A 5,949-nucleotide genomic window follows, 5' to 3' on the forward strand; every position below is an offset into this window, starting at 1 on the left:
ACATCCAGAGAAAAGACTGGAAACAGTGGCTTTAGTAAAATGAGATATCCCCTTACTGGGTGATGTCAGTATAAAATGAGAAGAAGATGATTAGGAAGACACAAATGCAACCCTTGTTCTGCAAAATGGGAAAACAAATTTAGGCAAAAGGTCTAATTGAACAGAAATTAAAGATTTTATGGGATGCTGCTGGCAGAGGTTTTATTGTTTGTGTGTGTGTGTGTGTGTGTGTGTATGTGTGTGTGTGTGTGTGTGTGTGTGCATGTGTGTATTTTTGTGTGTGTGCCAGTGGCTGTGAGCACATCCTGTGTCTCTGTGTGTGTGTGTGTGTGTGTGTGTGTGTGTGTGTGTGTGTGTGTGTGTGTGTGTGTGTGTGTGTGTGTGTGTGTGTGTGTGTGTGTTCATGCCTGCGTGTGTGTGTGTGTGCGTGTGCCCGTGCCTGTGTGTATGTTTGTGTGTGCGTGCCTCTGAGCGTGCATGCCTACGGGTGTATATGGTTGCCTGCATGCACGCCTGTGCGGGGATGCCTGCGTATGAGCGTGTGCATCACTGCTGTCTGTGTAATGCGGCTGTAGGTCTGGCACCTGGGGTCTGGGCGTTAGAATTCCCTGCAGAACGCACTGTCTCTCCAGTTTAACTACACCGAAAAACTCCATAAGTTTGGGATGCAAATGAGCATGTTACATTAAGTCACACCAGCTCATGCAGAGAGAGTCGGCTTCCTCACTAAGTGGCCTTCATTTTCCCTGATACACAAACAAGCAGACTCACAAACAAACGCCTGCATCGACTCATTTGTGGCGATGATAAAAATACAAATCCCAAATGGACTAAGATATAAAACGCTACTTACGGAAATGTTGGTTTTCCTTTCCAGCGTCTTATTCAGGATGATTCTTCATCGTTAAAGAAAAGACAATCTCTTCTGTACAGTCTCCTTGCTATGATACAAGGGCAGGTGTTGGAGGTGAAAACACGAGAATGGACCCACATTTCTTTGTGTGTCTCTACGACGGTAGTGTACAGTATAATCCCTGTCCTTGTGTGCAAATCAGGTGGCTACCTGAGGATATGTACTGTATGTGTTTCTACCGCTCGTCCCAACAGCTTGTCAGGAACAGTTTAAGGGGTACAATTTCTGAGGAATGAACCATATACAACCTCATTAGATGGGCAAATAAGAGGCGGTAGAGAATTTCGAGTTAAGCTCCATTACAGCCTGAATACTGCCACTCTGTCTGATTATAGCTCTCCATCTCAAACTGCGTGATAATCCTGCGCTCATGGAACTCCTGTGGACACTTCTTTGGAGAAAAAAGGTTCAATCCTAAGTGAAAATAAAATATCTGGCATCTCTAAACTAAATGTATGGTAATGGATGGTTCCCATTACTCACCGTTATTAGGCCAGGAATGCAGACAATCACTCAAAATACCCAAATATACCAAAAGTACAAACCACACCATCAGCAGCCCAACAAATACAATGTAACGATGGCTACTGGAAACTATGCTCTTATTGTAAAACAAGAATGCAAAAGTCACTCAAAATCAAAATGTTAATTAAGGAATAAACCTAAGGTTTTTTTGACCTGTTCCATTCTTAGCTTACCCTGAGTACATTTAATAAAAAGGTGTGTGGCGAACATGAATGCAGAAATCACTCAAAAATCCAAATGAGATCAATTTATTCAACGTCTTCATTCAAAGGAAGAAAACCCTGTGTTGTTTCTCTCTCAACTGTATCGGTCACATCCTCAGCCCACCGCGACAAATACAATAAAAAGGTGTGTAATGGGGGACATTAGAGGGGGCCTATAGTGTACAAAGGCAGGATTTAATTTGCATGGCAGATTAGGACCACTGGTGAGACCACCGCCTCGGGGGGGCAAAGTCAACCTTTTTTGTTCCAATCTCTTTTATTCCCTTTATTAATAGGATCTGGTCGACTTCCAATCCATTAAGTCCATTGAGTCAATATAATCTGATTTGAAATCCGGCATGAAAATGCTTAACCTGTGGCTAAGGGGTTCCATGCTGGGCTTTCTTTGCCCCGGCTTGTTTCCTGCTGTTAGGGGACTCTGTGGAAGGGGATGAAGCTGTATGCTGGAGAACAGAGACACTGCTCCTGTTAAGGACCATATACCACCTCTGATCTCGCTTCTGAAGATGGATGAAACGGTGTTGTTTCTCCATTCGTCTATGTACTGTGAATTAATGCCATCATCCATCCATGGGCGTGCAGAGTGAGGTATCATTACAGGCTAATTTTGTTAAATTCACAGTGGACACTGAATCATAGGGACAACAGTGTTGTGTTGTTTTATTCATCGACTGTTGTGTGGCACCTGTTTGTGTGTGTGTGTGTGTGTGTGTGTGTGTGTGTGTGTGTGTGTGTGTGTGTGTGTGTGTGTGTGTGTGTGTGTGTGTGTGTGTGTGTGTGTCTCTCTCTCTCTCTGTGTGTTCGGTGCAATGCCCATGGTTCGCTTATAAAGAAAAAGGAGGAGGGAGAGGAGGAGAAGGAAGGAGAGGAGAACAGGGAGAAGCACTATTAGTATAACACACAAAATCAAAAGCATGGAATCTTCTCCTGGGCTCCCTATTTCAAATCCCTTAAAGGGGGTGGGAGTGGGTGAGAGAGGGTGACTTCGAGAGAGAGAGAGAGAGAGAGAGAGAGAGAGAGAGAGAGAGAGAGAGAGAGAGAGAGAGAGAGAGAGAGAGAGAGAGAGAGAGAGAGAGAGAGAGAGAGAGAGAGAGAGAGAGAGAGAGAGAGAGAGAGAGAGAGACTCAACACTGCTGGAGGCTTTCTGGTCTCTGCCCTCTGTGCACCGGTCTGGCTGGGGCCAAGTTACGCCTCAATGGTCTGGCTAGCCTCAGCTTTGCACACACACACACACACACACACACACACACACACACACACACACACACACACACACACACACACACACACACACACACACACACACACACACACACACACACACACACACACACACAGCTGGGGTGGCCAGTTATTAGACAGAGAGAAGAGAATACATGCTTTCACAAAATGCTTGCATTTATAAATATATTTACACAGCCTAAATCTCATCTGACAAGCCTAACCTATGGACATGGGAGGGCTATTTGCCTGACAGGTCAGAATTGTGGATGATATAAAGAAGGTGATTCACAATGAGGTAGATCTGGAGGAGACTGCACACAACCAGAGACATTTTCATTATACCTAATTTTACAATTGCGCACTTATTTTTTAAATGTGCTCCCACTGAGATGTTGCCGTCAAAACCTGAGAAGAAAACAACCGCATATAATCTTGCCTTTCAACTTTGATGTACTATAATCTTCAGTCTTATTCAATGCGCCCGCAGGGCTTTTTCATATTCATATTACCCAATGTAGTTTGCTTTCAATGCGATAGAGAAATTAATATTACCTGTAGTTTTAGAAAAAACAACAACTGTGTTGTCAACCCTGACGTACATCGGCCACCCCTCCCCCCACCACACACACACACACACACACATACACACAAACACAGACACCGAAACACACGCACACCGAACACAAACACACACACACACCTCCCCCCTCCTGCATCTTATTATCGCGCGTGGTAACACCAGACGCAACAATGTTTTGCTAACAGTTCATGCATTACCACTCGGGGGAGGTCTTAGCATCGCGCCTCCCCGCCTCACCAGCACACGTTGGCCCGCTGTGGGTTGGCGGTGTGGGGGGGGGGGGGGGGGGCGGAGGCTGAGAAACACAAGACAACATAACGCCGCTGATCAGAGCTGTTGATCCCGCCTGTCTCTCTCACACAGACGCACACAGACGCCCGGCTGACAGGAGTGAAGCGCTGGAGTGGGGCTCGGGCGAGAAGGCGCTGGATCCCGGGGATGTTGGTCCGGCGCTGGTTAGTTAAAACAGCTCCGCTCCCCTCAGCCCGTCTCGGGCCCCCCACAGGTCATGTGTGTGGGTCTGCGGCTCTTGACAACCTCAATGGAGGCATTGAGGGGCCACGCGCTAGCTGGAGCGCGGCGGCGGCGGCGGCTGGGAACAGGCGGTTTGTACCAGGATAGGCTGTGAGTTGCTTATCCAATACCGTACTCATACATGCACACACACACACACACACACACACACACACACACACACACACACACACACACACACACACACACACACACACACACACACACACACACACATACTGTATGGGCTTAGGACCACGCATGCATTCACTCGTACACGTCTATGTGCATGCATACGCACTGGTGCACACACATACATGCATGCCAATGTACATAGTCAGCACACACACATACAGACACACACACATGCAAGCATGCACAAAAACACACATACATGTACCTGTTTGGCACACGTACACACGCATAGACACACACACACACACACACACACATGGTCAAAAGGTGCACACACAAACACACACGACTGTTGACTACCATGCAACATGTGTGTGTGTGTGTGTGTGTGTGTGTGTGTGTGTGTGTGTGTGTGTGTGTGTGTGTGTGTGTGTGTGTGTGTGTGTGTGTGTGTGTGTGTGTGTGTGTGTGTGTGTGTGTGTGTGTGAAGAGAAGTTGAGATGTTGCTGTTTAATTTGTAAAACAGGGCTGAGAGGAGAAAGGGGGCCAGAGAGAGAAGGAGGCAATTAGAGGCTCTTCTTGCTGAGGACTTGACTGTGTTCCCGTTCAGCCTCACACAATGATTCATGTCAGAGGATTTGTCACCTTGCACAGGGGCCTTCACACTGAGCCTTTCACAACACGCACAATGGGGAGAAGGGGGGGGGGGGGGGGGGGGGAGAAGGGCCCCTAAAAAAAAAGACAACTCATAACAAAAAAAAGTAAAACGCACAATCCTCCTGTGAGGATTTGGTTTGGTTTTGGGTGGAGGAGGGGGGAGTTATATAACTCACCAATTATCAAAACACGTCTTCCTCGCCTGCAGCCCCCCTCCCCCCCTCTCCTCCTCCTCCAGCGTCTGTTTGTAAGACTCACAGAATATCTTGCAGTGCCACTGAAGAGTGTATAATGCCTGTTGTGTGCCCACATGACTGGCCCAAACACTCCTTTCTGCCCCGTTGCTTCCCCACCACCTCCACCACCAGACCGTCCACTCCCCGACCACCACCACCAACACCACCCCCCCCCAGGGCTGTATAATGGTGGTCTGGGGGGCTCTGGAGGCTCAGAGCAGGCCTCGCTATAACAAAGCCAGAGAGGTTTGTAGCAGAACGAACAGGAGAGTGCGTTTGCGAGCCACTTGCCAAAAACTAATTTCCAGCAGGAGAGAGAGAGGGGGCTTTTCTGTGGGACACAGTGGCAGCGGCATGACTGTTTAGGGGGTTTATATATCTCGGAGAGAGGGTGGGTGGAGGTGGATGGGAGAGGAGGGGGAACAGAGGGGATGGATACATGGGTCTTGTGTGTGTGTGTCCAGAGAGTTGCCCGCACAAGCACGAGACCAAGCTCACAAATTGCTGCTCTCCTGGAAAAAAATACAATCCTAAGTCACGTTCAAAAATAGGGTATATTTTTGTTGTTGCATTCAATTTTCTAACTTTTTTTCGTAACTTTATTTCACCAGTACGCAAAATTATAAAATGGTAAAGAAAAAATGCACGTCATCAACTGAGTTCTTTGTACTTTTCTTATTTGCTCTTCCGTCATCTATACTTTCTTGCTCAGACCCCCCTCAGTAATGTACCTGTTTACCTGTTGGGTGGTCTCGAGCCCGGCTAAACTAAAGCCCCCAGTCCCCGAAATCTAAGTGCAGAGTAGCCGCTAATCCGATTTCAGGAAACAGCCTACACCACCAGCACACCCCCCGCCTCCACACACTCTCTCTCTCTCTCTCTCTCTCTCTCTCTCTCTCTCTCTCTCTCTCTCTCTCTCTCTCTCTCTCTCTCTCTCTCTCT

The sequence above is a fragment of the Gadus chalcogrammus genome, chromosome 15 (assembly GCF_026213295.1).
Source record: "Gadus chalcogrammus isolate NIFS_2021 chromosome 15, NIFS_Gcha_1.0, whole genome shotgun sequence".
Lineage (NCBI taxonomy): Eukaryota > Metazoa > Chordata > Actinopteri > Gadiformes > Gadidae > Gadus > Gadus chalcogrammus.